General features: G+C 47.2%; 1 protein-coding gene across 10 annotated transcripts in view; it reads left to right on the top strand.

The window, feature by feature from the left end:
- The first annotated feature begins 584 nt into the window (after nucleotides 1–584).
- IL1RAP (interleukin 1 receptor accessory protein) overlaps nucleotides 585–17,319 on the top strand; it is a 68,006-nt gene continuing 51,271 nt past the window's right edge. For 9 of the 10 annotated variants that reach the window (XR_007358418.2, XM_048863902.2, XM_048863899.2 and 6 more), the window contains exon 1: nucleotides 585–710. The gene's annotated coding sequence lies outside the window, so the exon portion shown is untranslated. The remainder of the gene's footprint in view (nucleotides 711–17,319) is intronic. The other variant, XM_048863898.2, reaches the window with a different exon arrangement.

Here is a 17,319-nt window from a genome sequence, read left to right as displayed (position 1 = left end):
GCCATCCCTGATGCCTCAACAGTAGTCTTCCCATCCTCCAGCTGTGTGAATGCAAGACCACCGGGAAGGGCAGAATCCCCTCCCTGCTGCGGAACAGCTGGAGCATCTGGAAGAGAAAAAGTCTCGCTCTTTTTTTTTCTTTTGAACACCGGGAAAGAAAGAACCCCCCCCCCCCCCCCACTCCCGCCCCAGGCTGGCCCATTCGTAAGGACAGAATCTCCCTTCTTCTGCTGCCCATCTGCCACATCTGGAAGGGCAGAACTTGCCCCTTTGGCGCTGCACGTCTGGAAGGGCATGATCCCCCCCCTTACCACTCTGCCCTTTGCACATCTGGCAGGGCAGCATTTCCCTGCTCGGGCTGGTCCGTCTGGGAGGGAGCCATTTCCCCGCACCCCTGCCCCCCTTTCCCGGCACATCTGGCTCATCTGGAGCGCTCGTGGGGCAATCCAGACTCCCAGCTGCCAGGAAAGCTCCTCCCCCCTCCCCTCCCCAAGCTTCCGCCTCTCCTGCCGCCGGGAAGGAAATCCTCCTTCATTTGCATAATGAGACGTCACTGGGGGAGGCCGGGCCAATCAGCCCCGCGGTGGGCGGGGCGCGGGGCGCTGGGAAGGCGCCGTAAGGACAAGTGAAGAAGCGGCGGCGGCGGCGGCGCTCCGGGTTCGCTGGGTGCGGGACCCGCCGGCTGCGCGGTCCCTGGCGCCCCGGGGAAGGTGAGTGAATCGGGCCGGGGGGGGCCCTGCAGGGCCAGAGGTGGGGGGTCCTGCCGCGCCAGAGGTGGGGGGTCCTGCCGCGCCAGATGTGCAAGCGCAGCAGCAGCAGGTCCGGGACTCCGGATCGACTCCCCTTTGCCCAGCGGGGCGTCGCGGCGGGTGGGGGGCTTGTCTCCCCTCCGGATCCTCTCCGGGGCTGGTGTCGGGGATCCCCGGCCCCGCTGCCGCGGAGGGTCCCTCCCGCCCGTGGCACCCCGGCTGGGTTCCTTCTCGCCCGGTGCTGGGTCTGCCGGTTCCCGGCGTGTAAACGGTCCCTGAGCGCGGCTGCCCTGCGCAGTGGGGCTGCCCGGACGCTTGCGGTCGCTGCGCTGCGCTGCAGGACGGCAGGCCTGTGGCACGCGCGATTTCGCCAACTTTCAGCCCTCTGCAGCAAACACGAAATGTGTGTGTGGGGTGTTTGTTGTTATTAAATCTTAACTGTTTTTTATTTAGAAAAATAATAATCCTGCACAGTCTCCTTTACTTTGTGTTCTAGCTCTGCCACAGAGGTAGCCCTAGGCAAATCACTTAACCCCCCCCACCTCGTGCCTCAGTTTCCCCGTCCATAGAGCGGGGAAATTAATTCGACCTGGTGAAAAAAGGGGCACAGTAAATCACAAACACGAGCAAATTCGCACACACCAAAAGTCCCTTTATCTGAACACTTTCAACCAACTCTAGTAAGTGAGCAGGAGGGAGCAGAAAGGTTAAAAGGCTTAATTCATTTACGTTTGTAATGTGTTTTGAGATCCTTCGAGGAAAGGCATTGTAAGTAATCACTGTTGTTATGAAATGGAGAACCTAAATAATGAGCTTTGTAAAGTAATGTACTTTACTATTTTTGTTTCAATAAATTTAAATACATCAGTTTTCCAGATCCCCAATATCACTTAGAATAGTAGAAATTAGGTGGAAAGGAAAGATGCACTAAACCCAGCAAGATATATTTGATAGAGGACGCACCCAGTATTAAAATGATGGTAGCTAAAAGGGCCACAAAATGCACACCGCAGCTGCTTCAGCAGCTCCACCAGTATTCTCTGCATTATCTGAAATGCAAACTGATTTGCTTTAATTCTCTCCTTTGGATGAGGGTGTGCGCAGGGAAATTGGACATGTTGATTCCTGGCCACGCGTCCAGTGGCACGGGGTGTAACTCTAATTTTCATCTCCATTTCAAGCAGAAGAGCCTTCAACAACTGCACTCTTCTGCTGTACAAGCGGGTGAGGATGGGTCATATTGAAGACACAACACGAAAATAGAATGAAAAGGACATATCCTAGCGTGCAGCGGTCCCTCCTGTTTGGCAATACAGAGAACAATCTGAAACTGATTAGTCGCTGGCAGCAGCCGGACCCTTTTCACCATGTGTGCTTGTGGAGGTCAGCTGCCTGCAAATGCAAAACATTCTGTCGCAGTATTTAGCAAGAAAATGATGAAGTCTGGCTTGTTTTGTTGGAGCAGGGAGAAAGGCAGAGCATGGGGGCCACATCTTGTAAGCCCTGCAGTTCTGTGATCTATGTGGGTTTCATTTTTATCTGTTTTCCACATGGGTTGATTAATAAACACCACCAGGGACTGTCTCTCACAATGTATTTGTACAGTGTGTAGAAGAATGGGTCCCTGATTTTGAGGCCTGTAGGTGCTATTGTAATAGAAAACACACACACACACTTTTGTGGTCTTCCTGCTGGCCACTCTTTCGTGGTTCAGCCAGTGATGATGCACTGGCAAAATGTTTGAAACGTCCTTTACTATTTTAACTAATTGGCTTTATTTTCATTTATTTTGTCATTGCACCAACTGCTTCTTTTATTTCTGAGATCCCAGCATGCACCTGACCAGATGTAATTAAAGCAGTTAGTTTTCCTGACGGTCTGTTTTTAACTCTGCTGCCTTCTTTGTGGTGCCCAGCTGGTCCCTGAGCAGACCTCACTGAATTTAGATTTACTGAGCTGCACTCCTCAGGGTTGACCTTGCGAGGTGCTGAGGGCTTCCTACTAGGAGCCATGCCGTCAATGCCTGCTGAAGTCCATAGTTAGGCCCCAGCACAGTCTTCTGTTCCCATTCATCTCTTACCATCCCCATGAATTTTATTTCAGTCCTTGACAAGCAGAGGACGCTGCCAGCTGTCAAACACTCTCTCCTTTTAACAGGATTCTGGGGTGGCACAGGCAGAATGCTTACTACATTGCAGAATGCTTACTACAGCTGATGACGTGTGAGAAGGAAAGAACCCAGATTGTCTTGTAGAGCCTGAGCTGAGTTTTCAGGGCTGGTAGTTAGAAAAGTAACCTATGTGTGAATGTGTATAAAATATGCCAGCCAACTGCTCCAGCCATGCTGTGCTGTTTTTTCATTGACTCTTACAGTCAAGGTGAATTGAAGTGTTTTAGAAAATAAAAATGTATACACCTAAAAAGACAAATGGCTCCATGTTAACAGTGAGCTGAGACACTTGCAGCATTGAAGATCTGAGTTCAAGACCTCCTTGGGGTGTCTTTCTCCCAGCACAGCTGGTGGTTTTCACCGACACCGAAAGCAGAGCGGAGAACTGCATCCTTGGACAGTCCTGCTTATTTAGCTGAGTTGGTAGCACCCTGTGGCTCACAGCCGGTGTTCCTTCCAGCAGTGCTGTCTCAGCAAGGTAGATCAGATGCAGTGGCAGAAGGAAAGCATCGAGAGTTGTCATGTTTACCATGCGTAAACTGACTTCTCTGTTCTCCAGGCCACCTTGGAATCTGGAAATCACTTGGAGGCAGAGCTCATGTGAATTCTTTTCGAAGTGTGGAGCTGCGTGGCCCGTAACCCCACCCCACTTGGCTACAAGCTGCTATCAGATGAATATATCATCCTGCAATTAGGCTTCTGCTAGATTGACACCAAATAACCTTTTAATTTGGGCCTGAATTTAGGATTTTTTCCCCAAAACATAAGGCTAATTTAATATTTCTCTGAAAAAAGCCTATAACATTGCAGCATTCACAGGAGGGACAAAACTTGAAATTGGAGAGACACGAAATTGAATAGTCAGTTTTTGTTGTGTGACCGAGAAAGGCAGAAGTACAGCAAAAATAATGAAAAAGCAAATTGGCTTTTCAAAGAGTCTTCTGTTTTAGTAATCGAAGGTGTTGTCAGGACTGCAAGGACAGTTTGTTAAAAAGGAAATGTTTTATCTGTTACCGTCTCTTTAATTTAGATGCACAGTGGTTTTTTCAGCTTTCTAGATTCCTTGTATTAGACAAATCAAAAAGCAAGGCAGACAATTTTTGTCATAGGCCTTGATTCTGCCTGCACTTATGTACGTGAATAACTTTATTGCATGTGAATAGTTCAACAGGTCCATTCTTGTTAATAATTTACTCATGTCCATGAGTGATGGCAAGACACTGGCCTTCATGCTTAGAGTTGGATGTCACATTATTATTAATTATTATTATTAGGGCTGTCAAGCAATTAAAAAAATTAATCGTGATTAATCAGGCAGTTAATCACACTCTCAAACAATAATAGAATACCATTTCATTAAACATTTTTGGATGTTTTCTACATTTTCAAATGTATTGATTTCAATTACAACACAGAATACAAAGTGTACAGTGCTCACTTTCTATTTATTTTTGATTACAAATATTTTCACAGTAAAAAAGAAAGAAATAGTATTTGTCAATTTATCCAATACAGGTACTGTAGTGCAATCTCTTTATCATGGAAAGTTGAAAGTACAAATGTAGAATTATGTACAAAAAAAACTGCATTAAAAATATAACAATGTAAAACTTTAGAGCCTACAAGTCCACACAGTCCTCCTTCAGCCAATCACTCAGACAAACAAAGTTTGGTTACAATTTGCAGGAGCTAATGCTGCCCGCTTCTTGTTTACAATGTCACCTGAAAGTGAGGACAGGCATTTGCATGGCACTGTTGTAGCCAGCGTTGCAAGATATTTACGTGCCAGATATACTAAACATTCGTATGCCCCTTCATGCTTCGGCCACCATGCCAGGGGACACGCGTCCATGCTGACGACGGCTTCTGCTTGATAACAATCCAAAGCAGAGCAACCAACGCATCTTCATTTTCATTATCTGAGTCAGATGCCACCAGCAGAAGGTTGATTTTTTTTTAATTTTTTTTTTGGTGGTGGTTTGGGTTCTGTAATTTCCGCATTGGAGTGTTGCTTTTTAAAGACTTCTGAAAGCAAGCTCCACACCTCATCCCTCTCAGATTTTGGAAGGCACTTCAGATTCTTAAACCTGGGGTCGAGTGCTCTATCTATCCTTAGAAATCTCACATTGGTACCTTCTTTACGTTTTGTCAAATCTGCTGTGAAAGTGTTCTTAAAACGAACTGTGCTGGGTCATCATCCGAGACTGGCAGAATGCGGGTAAAACAGAGCAGGGGGCATACAATTCTCCCCCAAGGAGTGCAGTCACAAATTTAATTAACACACTATTTTTTTAACAAAAAAAAAGGAGTACTTGTGGCACCTTAGAGACTAACCAATTTATTTGAGCATGAACTTTCGTGAGCTACAGCTCACTTCATGCTCAAATAAATTGGTTAGTCTCTAAGGTGCCACAAGTACTCCTTTTCTTTTTGCGAATACAGACTAACACGGCTGTTCCTCTGAAACCTATTTTTTTAACGAACATCATTAGCATGGAAGCATGTCCTCTGGAATGGTGGCCGAAGCATGAAGGGGCATACGAATGTTTAGTATATCTGGCACGTAAATACCTTGCAACGCCAGCTACAAAAGTGCCATGCAAATGCCTATTCTCACTTTCAGGTGACATTGTGAACAAGAAGCGGGCAGCATTATCTCCTGCAAATTGTAACCAAACTTTGTTTGTCTTAGCGATCGGCTAAACAAGAAGTGGGACTGAGTGAACCTGTAGGCGCTAAAGTTTTACCTTGTTTTGTTTTTGAGTGCAGTTATGTAACAAAAAAAAATCTACATTTGTAAATTGCACTTTCACCACAAAGAGATTGCACTACAGTATTTGTACGAGGTGAACTGAAAAATACCATTTCTTTTGTTTATCATTTTTACTGTGCAAATATTTGTAATAAAAAATAATAATATGAAGTGAGCACTGTGCACTTTGTATTCTGTGTTGTAATAGAAATCAACATATTTACAAATATAGAAAAACATCCAAACATATTTAATAAATTTCAATTGGTATTCTATTAACAGTGCAATTAATCGTGATTAATTTTTTGAGTTAATCACGTGAATTAACTGCAACTAATCAACAGCCCTAATTATTATTATTATTATTTATTTGTTTTACCGTAGTGCCTAGGGGCCCATTGTATTAGGTGCTGTACAAACACAGGACAAAAAGACACTCTTGCCCAAACAGTTTATTGTCTAAGACAAGAAACAACAGATGGATATAGATTGATGGGAGAGTACCAGGAAATAGTGAGACAATATTGGTCAGCATGATACACAGAACCTTATCTAGCTATATATTTATACCAGGGTTATTAAGAAGCACACTACATTTTTCCTCAGAGGGATTTTACATTTGTTTTGCCTTTTTCTTTTTGTTTACACTTGTAGTTCTTTCTTTCTTCTTGATTGTTTTACCTGTGGTAACTAGAGATAAATAATACTAACTGCTGTTAATTCCACTGTAGGGGAGTCAGATTTTTGAACGGGTAGAAATCATTCCCATCTGTTAGGTTAACACTAGTGGTTTAAGGTGTTACGTTGTGACTTGGGACGAGGCCAGATGTTCTGTTGCTTGATTTAAGATTCTCATGGTGATATTTAATCTGGCTTTTTTAATCATTTAAGAAACCAAGAGGAATGTAGTTAGATTTACAAAATGCATTTGGGCATATGCTTAACATGCTTTTTAATAAAACCCTAGCCGCTCAGTCTTGCTCATGCTGAAGTCAGTCATTGTTTAGCTACTGACTTCTATGAGAACAGGAACAAGCCCTTATTCCGGCAAAGGTTTTACTGAAAGACGTCTATTTTTTCACAGCAATAAATTGCATTTCTATTGCTCCCATCTGCTGGGGCTTCCCATGTGCCCAGCTAACCCGCCAGAAGACAGTTGGTTCTAAGGAGAGTCGCTACATAATTTTTGTTATTTAATCAGGATTTAAACCCATGTTTTCAGTGGCGGGTAACTGGTGCATTCATCCATGACACCACCACGGCCTGCAGAACTAAGGGAATTAATAAAATATTTTGCACCTGCATGGTATTTAATAGCCTCACATCTCTAAGCACTTTAAAAACATTGATTAAGATTCACACTTTCCCTGTGAGGTAGGAAGGTATTATTGTACTCCTTAGGTAGGTGGGGAAACTGTAGCATGGAAAGCTGATGGCCCAAATTCTCGTAAGCATCCACTAATTTAGGGCATCTCAGTTTTCGGGACCCAGATCTTCAAAGGTGCGTAGGCACCTGACTCCTGTTGCCCAGTTTGAGTCCCTAGGTCCTGATTTTCAGAAGGGCTGACTACCGTGAGTGCTCTGTACCTCTGAAAGTCTCACGTTTAAACAGGAGGTACCCTAAATTAGGGTCACTTAGGAAAAGTTTTCCAAAGGGACATAGTCAAGGGCGAAGCAAATCATGTGCAGAGCCGGGAGCAGAATCCTAACTCCTAGTCCCTTGCTGTATTAGTACCACAGTGCAAAAGGTAGGCACAGTGTAAAGCCAAACCAAAAGAATCCCGCCTCAGCCCACTTTGATGTGTCACTGATTGCGGATAAAAAGCCCTGAGCTTTGTAGAAATCCTTTACCCCTAAGTCTAGGGCTTTGCAACCAAATTTTAAATACAGATAAACAATTTATTTTCCTCCAAATGGTCCCGCCCTTATTTACCAATGATTGAGATAAGGCAGGAAAATCTCTACACTGTTGCATAACTCGGTCAGCCTGGCAAAGATGTGGAGGTTGGTGTGCGCACGCTCATCTGAGCTGAATAAGCACACGCTCTTGCCCAAGGAGTGTCTCCTGGCTGTCGAAACGCTTGACTTTAGCCACCCTGGCTTGATAAAGTTCAGCTAGAGGCAGGTGACGGGAGGTGGGGCGGAACAGAGGTCTGGGGAATACCTTGGCGGTCTGTCTGACACGCCGATGCCTTCAGACAAATAACATCCTCCCTCCAGAATGATGGGCTGTGCTGAGCCCGGGAACTTTACCCAGTGTCTGAAGGGGACAGTGGTGGTCTGAGCTGGTCCCTTGCACATTGCTGGCCCTGTTCTCCCCGGCTGGTTCCCAGAAAATGCCCACCTAGCCCTTTCCTGCCCACCGACCTGCATCGTTGGGGGTGCGCTGGCAAAGCAGACTCACGCTCCCCATGCTGTTCCAGGCGGGTGTCTTCAGAGAGGTGTGCAGCCTGCCTCCTCACCCACCCCTCCAGCTGCAGTGGGACCCTGCAGATTCGCTGCTGGAGTCCTCTTCGCTGTGTCTGAGAAGCTGCAGAGCATGCCGGACAGGGGCGAGCACGGCCCTTAGTGAAAGGGGCCAGGGTGGGGGCAGCTAGTCCAGGTGGCTGCAACAGGTAGCCAAGGTGCGGCTGTGGGGAGAACTGCGCCAATGGGCAGCCCCTCGAGATCATGGCTCAGGGTAAGTGGGGACCCCCAGGCCTGTTCTGGGGAGGGTGGGAGCTCAGCTGAGCCCTATCTATCTTTCCCTGTCCCCAGTGAGAACCTCTCCCCCTTCCTGGAGCAATATGTCAGAGGAGCAGCCTGGAGCTCTCCTCCCGGGTCAGCTGGAGCCTGAGGCCCTGTGCAATTCAGTAACCACATGCTACCGACAGGGCCAGGCAGACCTGGGCTGGGAGTGCTGAGTGGGCCAGGCTATGGGACTGTCAGCTGTTTGGGGCAGGGACTGGCTTTTTGTAGGGAGTGTGCAGCACCCAGGACAGAGGTGCCTTGATCCCTGCCTGGGGTGCCGAGGCATCACTGCAGAGCAAATAGTAATCAGTAAAAGTACGGGATGGGAGATTGAATCCACACCGAAGGGCTGGGAATACCTAGCTCACTGAATGCAGCGTTCCTGCCACTTGGCAAACACAGTGCGTCCATCCCTCCTGGACTCTCCACATTACAGAGGGTCCTAAGTTGGCAGAGGGGGTGAGCGTGTCGCTCCAGGGCCATTGTCTTCCTCTCTCGCTTCGTGTTTGGATGGGTATAGCTCAGCACCAGTGATTCACGCTGTGCAACTGGCCATGGTTTTTCATCCCCGCCGCTTAGCTCAGGGCCGTAACAACATACGGCAGTGAAATTCAAGGAGCCCTTTGCATATCCACTGGGTGCACTAAACAGGTATTTGCTGATAAGCAGTGTCAAGGGGCGAAAGGGGAAATTTCGAGTTTATTTATTTTGTGTGCATAGATCTTTCTAAAGGAATGCAGCGACTGAGCAGGAAGGAGGCTGCGGGGTTCGGTTGTGGGCAGTGCAGATTTTACAGTAATGAAGCACCCCCTTCCTGGCATCTGCGACTCGAAAACCCCAGAATTGAGACACTTGGAACTCACAGAGTGGGGGGTTTTTAGCCTGAAGTGGATTGTCTGCCTTGTCCCTGTGCCTCGCAGCCTCTGGAAATGTCAGCAATGCATACATTACTTTTTGTTTGTCCTTCAGCTTGGGGGATAAATTCATTGACCTTCTGAAATCAATTATGTCCTCCCTGAATAATAAATATTGAATGATCATCACAGCATTCCACTGCTACTTTGAGTTCCGTTCCAGCCCTCCCTTCTTGTAAGTGCAACATATCACGAGACACAGGTTCTCGTAGAAGGCTGCTTGCTAGCTAGACGCTTTCCATGGTACTTTAGGGTCCCTTTGTTTCACGTTTAATACTGCCGGTGAAGGGTGCCGAGTTATGTCCTCTGGTCAGGTAAGCGCAGGCACAGCCAGGACCAGTTCCCCACGCTCAGTGGTGTGCTGGGAATATCTTCGGGTCATCTGGAAACCGCCTTGTTAAAATCCTCCCTGCCAATTTAGGGAGCTCACCCCTGACTCCCTCCCGCCAGCGATCATCTGTCTTTAGGGCTCTTAAAAATACTTCTCAAGAGCAGATTTGTTTTGCCATCATAAGCCATCCATCCAGCAGACTTACCTGGCCACCATCACCATGGTATCTGAGACCCTCACAGTCTGTATGGTGTTGGACCTCCCAACACCTGTATAAGGTAGCACAGTGCTATTATCCCCATTCTGCAGGTGGGGAACTGGCGCACCGCGAGGCTAAGTGACTTACTCAAGGTCCCACAGGAAGTCTGTGCTGGAGAGAATCAAACCCAGTTCAGCGTCCTAACCATTCGGCCCTCCTTAGTGCATTAGATTGCACCATGTATCAGGTCTCTCCTTCACTCACCGCTTCCCATTAACACTGCTCAGTGCACTCAGTGTGTTTTTTCAGGAATAAAGTATAAACCTGGTCAGCAAAAATCCCACCCTCCGATGAGTTTGTTTCCCCGCTGGCATCTCCTCTTTCCCTTGTTACGATTATGAGCAAGTGGTTTTGTTTAAATGGGGTTGGGGGGAGGGGAGGGAATGAAAAGATTACACTGTCCCATACTTGGTCCCCTCAGCAATTCACTTGGCCCTGCCCCCTGGCATGGGCTTCAACAGAGGCTAAGTGGGACACTGCTTTGCAGGGACGCGTTGCTAAAATATTAGGAGCATGTCACTGTCCCAATTGCCTCACCAGTGCTCCTCAGCCCCTGACCTAGGCTGGATTTGAATTGGCTGCCTAGAAGTGAATGGGTCTTTTATTATTTATTTATTTATTTATTTATTTATTTTCACTCTCACTGAATTGCAAATGGCTAAAGGAATTTTAAGAAAAATCAATATCTAAATGACATCAAATCTGCCTTCTCGCAGAGACATCGGGCCCAATCCAAAACCCATCTGAGCCAATGGGGATCTTCAGCGGGAGTTGGAACAGACCCCAAGTATGGAAAAGCTCAGTCCTAAAAGGAGGAATGAGTGAAAGAGAGGATTATAACAGACGCAGCTTTAACAATAGCCATTGCTGTCTTGTGTCTGCTATAAAGTATGGAAATTATAGACATGCTCCAAGGAGAAATGGATGCACGGTTTAAAAAAAAAAAAGTCAGTTTTGCTTCTCAGCTCCGGTCTCAAACACTTGGGTTTTGTCTACACGGGGATTTTAGCCAGTCAGGCAGTTCTGCTTCTGCAAATCCCTAGATGGTTTATATCAGTGCAGCTTTCCTCAGAGTGCCCTGGACTAGTGGAAATCAAGCTACATGAGTGTAAACTGTGTCTTTGCTAGGGGTTCCAGAGGAGCAGCCGTGTCAGTCTGTATCCGCAAAAAGAAAAGGAGGACTTGTGGCACCCTAGAGACGAACACATTTATTGGAGCATGAGCTTTCGTGAGCTACAGCATCCAATGAAGTGAGCTGATGCATCCGATGGAGTGAGCTCTAGCTCATGAAAGCTTATGCTCCAATAAATGTGTTAGTCTCTAGGGTGCCCCAAGTCCTCCTGTTCTTTTTACTAGGGGTTGACACTGGTGTAGCTCCAACGATTGGCTCCAGTTCCAGTGGAGAAGACGCCTTAGCTGTTGAAAACTGTCTGTGTAGGCCTGGGTGCGGAGCTGGAGATGTAGCAACGTGCGTGGGGTTTGGTGATGATTGCACAGCAGAGGGTGGGGGGAAAGTGACGTTTCATGGTTCTTGAAATGGGACATTGTGACACTTGGGAACTTTTCTTCGCTGATGTCTGGATGAGTGACTTGCTGGGTCAATGGGCGGGCAGAGAATTAGAGAGATTTGTGAAGTGTCAACGTAGGGGGTAGGCAGGAGACAGGTTTCTGTCCCACCAGAATGTCTGAGATTTTAAAAAAGAATTCCTAGCCCAAATTAGGAAGAAAAAATGAATTATTGATTTTTATGCTACATTTTCATGAACTGACAAACTGAAAAAAATTTCAGTTCAGGTCAATCAAAATGCTTTGTTCTGATAATTTCAAAATGTTTCATTTCAATTTACAAGAACAGCCATACTGGGTCGGATCAATGGTCCATAGAATATCAGGGTTGGAAGGGACCTCAGAAGGTCATCTAGTCCAAACCCCTGCTCAAAGTAGGACCAATCCCCAATTTTTGCCCCAGATCCCTAAATGGCCCCCTCAAGGATTCAGCTCACAACCCTGGGTTTAGCAGGCCAATGCTCAAACCACTGAGCTATCCCTGGTCCCCAAGTCTTGTTGTCCAATAGTGTCTGGTGCCAGATGCTTCCGAAGGAGCGAACCGAACAGGGCAATTATCGAGTGATCCATCCCTTGTCGTCCAGTTCCAGTGTCTGGCAGTCAGAGGCTTAGGGACACTGAGAGCGTGGGGTTCATCCCTGACCACCTTGGCTAATAGCTATTGATGTACCTATCCTCCATGTCCATGGATTTTGATCTTTTTTTTCCCCCTGTTTTTCATCAGAAGCAGAAGGTGGCCGTGATGGCATTACCTGCCCCCAAGGCAGATTTTCTTCTAACTCCCAATAGTTAGAGATTGGCTTAAGAGGAGGGTTTATATCTACTCTGGCTTGTGCCGGTTTCCTACCGGTGTAGCTCCATTGAATCGGTGGAGTTACTCCTCACTCTCGCTGGCGTATGTGGGATCAGAACTTTAATTTCTTGGGTGGGGAAAAGGGAGTCAACTTCTCTGCCTATCTTAAGTACTTATAAGGCCCTATTTCCATAGAATTTGAGTGCCTCACAATCTGTAATGTATTTCTTACATCTGGGCAGGAGCTGGATTTTCCATTTGATGGGAAATAGGATGAGCAAAATATTTTTGCATTCCGAAACAAAAGCAAAAATTTCAAACTTGCCCATGAAATGAAATTCCCCCATGTTCAATACAACCAAAATGTTTCACTCTGATTTTGACATTTAAAATAAAATAGAATGTAAAATGAAAGAATTTTCAAGACAAAAATTCCTGGCCACCTCTAGTATTTATCCTCCCATTGGTCCTGTGTATTTATCCCCATTCTACAGAGGGAAACTGAGGCACATAGGTTAAGTGACTCACCTGGGGTCATGCAGGAAGCAGAGAAATGAACCCAAGTCTTCCAAATCCTACGCTAGTTTCCTGAGTACTGTACCATCCTTTCAGTGGCGATAGGCAATTGATTTGGACCTTCATCAGGGCCTTTTAGTCTTAACGTGTCACTAGATCACTGTCTCGCTGCTTTTTCCGTGTCACTGATGGCACAGGGCCAGATTCTGGGCTTCATTCATGCTGGGTGTAACTCCACTGGCCGTAGTATAGTCACAGCAGGGGTGGATTTGATTTTCAGACGAGATGCATGTGTTTTTCTAAGGGCAAAATTCAGCCTACCTCGTTGGCTGGCATGACTGGCTCTGAGATTAGGGTACTCTGTGTGTACTGGAGTGACCAGTGTATTCAGTATTAGATTGTTGTGGCTATTCCCCCTATTGGATTCTTAAAAGCTTCCTGCAAAGGGAGACTTTAATGAACATCCAGCTTCCCAGAGAGGGAATGTTGGGGTCTGAAAACCCATAGCACCTGCTATTGCTCATGCTCTCAGCACAGTCCGGTGTGACGTTAGGCTGCTCTGAAGAGCTCTCCATGGAACGTGTAAACTCTCCACACTGATGATTTGCTTCCTGGGAGATGTGTGCGGAAACACTGAGAAACTCTAACAAATGGCAGTGTCATTCAATGCCAAAATCACCTCCAGAAGAGTGATCTGGTCAGAAAGAAACTACAGTAAATCCCAGCGAAATGGAGCCCAGATGGTTTATGCTGCAGTTATTCCCTCCATTGTTCGATTTACTCCTGCAGATATTGAAAAGCAAGAATATGTCCTTAAGGGCTGAAGGGCCTTTTCCCAGCTTCCATTAATGCATTTATCTTTTTCTTTGTAGCTGCTTTTGTTGACTGTCCCTTCCCCCCTCTTTGGTTCTCTTAGTTTCTGTGCTTTAATTATATTTTTTCCTGTATCCCTTGAATGACAGGATAAAAAAATCCTAACTTAGCAACCAGCCATAGAATCGTAGGACTGGAAGGGACCTCGAGAGGTCATCTTGTCCAGTCCCTTGCACTCAGGCAGGACTAAGTATTATCTGACCATTCCTGGCAGGTGTTTGTCTAACCTGCTCTTAAAAATCCCCAATGGTGGAGTTTCCACAGCCTCCGTAGGCAAATTATTCCAGTGCTTAACCACCCTGACAGTTAGGAAGTTTTTCCTAATGTCCAACCTGAACCTCCCTTGCTGTAATCTAAACCCACTGCTTCTTGTCAATCTTCAACCCTTCTCCTGTGCAAGGTGTGGGCCTGGTTCTCCAGAGGAGCAGAGCCCTGAGTGGGTGTGTTATCTGTAAAGGGTGAGAGAGACCTCCTCTGACAAAGTGAAAAATGGGACCCTTTCCTCCTCCTGGACAGTGCTGTGCAGAGGCTGTGCCGGCCACTAGAAGTCATCCATTGGGGAAGGCATCTATGAAGTGACGGGTCTCTGGCCAGGCTGCCCCTCCAGCCTGCCCAATTGCAGGGGTCCCCGGCGAGTACATGGTATACATCCCTTTGTGCGCCCCTCCAGATGTCTGGTCCCTCTGCAGAGAGCCAGTTGCTATGGGGCATCTGAGAACCCAAGGGAGAAAGGGTAGTTTTGTCCTCCGGGCAAACAAATGGAGCAGAGCCTTGCTAACTGGAGTGCAGGGGTGGAGCCGGGTGAGCGCCTAGCCTGCATCTATCACCCGTTCAGCGGAATCCTCTAGCCCAGTGCCCGCCTGGAGCCCTCTAGGTACATCCAGGCAGTACAGGACAGCGCAAGCTGTCCTTCTTGTCAGTCTCAGCAGGGAGGCCGGAGACTGAACTTGCCTCTCACCCCAAGAGGTCAGCTCCTTTCTGGCCTGGCTTGAGGTGCACTGGTGGGGAAGGATAGCTCAGGGTAACCTTGGGCGTGGGAGACCCAGGCTTAGTTCCCTGCTCTGCCCTCGCCTCCTGGTTTGACTTGTCTTTCTGTGCCTCATTTGTTCCACCTCCCAGGGGTGCCATGAGGATGAACATATGGGATCCCACGGTGACGGGAGCCCGATAAGTACCATAGCGAGATATGTGCATCCCAGCAGCCTGTGCCGTGCTGCCCATCGTCTTCCTCCAGGGCTGCTTTCCCCAAGGACCAAATGTAAAGGGGAGAAATGAAAGCCAATAAAGGGATGGAAGCAGTTACTCGCCACACTAGGCACACCGGCTCAATCCGTCTTGCTAGCTTTCCCACATCTGCAGCCCTCCTCTGGGGTGGAGAGTATTAACGTCCCATCAAAGGCAGTGGGAGCTGGGAGTGCTCAGAGCTACTCAGCGCCTTGCAGGATTGATCCTGGAGGGAACTACAGGGAGAAAGCAACGTGCCGAACCTGCTTCTGCCATTTGGGGTCTGTTTTCCCCCCTGAAGTGTTCCATTAACTTTAATGGCCCTCTCAGCCGGACCACTTAGTGGGACGTCTGAGGGGAGCTTTCGTTCCGCGTGCAGTCACGTGGCTTCTCCGCGGAAAGTAAAAACCTGTCAGGTCTTTATAGGGGCTCAAGGACAGAAAGGGCAGAGGCAGCGTAGTGGAAAATACAGGCTTGTTCTCCTTTAGAATGGGCACAGGATCTTTGGAAAGAAAATGCTGCAATTACATAGGATGGTATTTTTTGGCCTGGTGTTGGATACGTTGGAAAGCAGAGAGCGATTCTGGGTGGGGAATGAGAACTCCAGGTAACAAGGCGTGTACAGAGAGTGGAGTAGCATCCTCCGGAATTTGCAGAACTCCCGTTACCTTTAGTGGGGCAAGCTCCGGGAGTAAGTGCCGGCTTAGACTGGGCATTACAGGCCTGTGCCATTGTTCCTAGGGATCCGGCTCTTCATTGTGAGTGTGCCCTGCAAAGAACAACTCCTCTCTGTCACCCTGTGCGTCCCATTGCACTTTGTTAAATGGCAGAGCAGCCCAGGCTGTGATCGGATGAGTCCCAGTTCAGAAATGGAGAAGTTGCTGTAATCCGACACGCTCTGTGTCTGTCAGTCTCCAATGATAAGATCTGTGGAGAGCCTGGACTGAACCAAATTGCACTGCTCTGGATAATGCAACTGGGAGGAAGTTGCAGAAACACTGGATTTCATACTAAAAAAACAAACAAACAAAAATTATCAGGGCCAGTTTGTTCAGCCCTTAGGAGACCACCTTGCTCTTGGGAGTAAAGTCCCATTGGCTTTAATGGGATATTTGGGGGGAGCAAGTCCTCATCTGCACAGCTAAAGGATGCAAAAAAGAGTCCATTGAGATTATGGCTGAATTCATGTCACCATGGGCGAGAGTATAGCCGCCCAACTGATGGCCAAACTCAGCCCTGGGGTAAGCAGGAGAAGCTCCCCTAAAGCCACTGATTGCGCCTGCATACACCCAGGCTGACTTTGTCCTGGTTTGCGTAACTGAATCATAGAATCATAGAATATAAGGGTTGGAAGGGACCCCAGAAGGTCATCTAGTCCAACCCCCTGCTCGAAGCAGGACCAATTCCCAGTTAAATCATCCCAGCCAGGGCTTTGTCAAGCCTGACCTTAAAAACCTCTAAGGAAGGAGATTCTACCACCTCCCTAGGTAACGCATTCCAGTGTTTCACCACCCTCTTAGTGAAAAAGTTTTTCCTAATATCCAATCTAAACCTCCCCCACTGGGGAGTGAGTGACTTCAATGAAAAGTAGGGAAGAGCTCTCATTTGTGGATTTATTTTGAAGAGAAAACAGGGAAGACTTTGCTGCTCACAGAGTGGACTCTGCAGACACAAGACAACACACAAGGTGCTGTGACGTCATTGTCAGATCTGACAGCAGCCGTATGGTGCGAGAACTTTGCCCCCAGTTCTGATTAAGTGTATTGCCATTCCCAGCTCCAGTCCTCTGTGCTGTCAGCTCTCTGTTCCCAACTGAGCAGTCGCAACCTCTCTCTTTCCTCCGTCTGACCGGCCTAAAAGAAGACAAATAAAGAGGTGTTTTATTGTCCGTGAGGGAGGCTGGCAGGTAGCAGAGCTGGTGTTTATTTTTTAGCCCTGGAGCTGTTCTGAATGACTCAGGCAGGTATTTACGGGGCAGCAATGCAGGATTAGGCTATCAGATGGCATTTCATTTTGGATGACAGAAATGTCACGAGAAGACCAGGTCTCTTCATTTTTATTGAGGCCTGGTAATTGGCTCCCAGAGGAAGAAAACAACTCATGAAAAACAAACACAAATGCCTGGATTGTCAGTTTTTTACTGATCTCTAGTGCTCAGACTCTGGAGACTATCCTGGTACCTGCCAGCAGGAATTGCCTCCCTGCATGTTTAGAGACAGCCAACGAGAAATGAGAGTAGGACCTCATTTGTCATGAGTCCTTGCAATGCCCCCCAGGACTGGCTAGGGACCATCAGTAGGACCCTAGTGCTCTGTAACTCTAGAGCCAAGCACATTCAACGCAAACCTGCCTTACAGTGAAAGGTTTAAGAAGCTCAGTCTGTTTAATAAGAGAAGTTGAAGAGGTGATTGATCTTAGTGCTACATGGGGAGTCTTCTGAGA

Source organism: Caretta caretta, chromosome 9, assembly GCF_965140235.1.
Source record: "Caretta caretta isolate rCarCar2 chromosome 9, rCarCar1.hap1, whole genome shotgun sequence".
In the NCBI taxonomy this organism is placed as follows: Eukaryota; Metazoa; Chordata; order Testudines; family Cheloniidae; genus Caretta; species Caretta caretta.
Note: the sequence above shows the minus strand (reverse complement) of the source record. Positions and strands in the feature narration are given on the sequence as shown.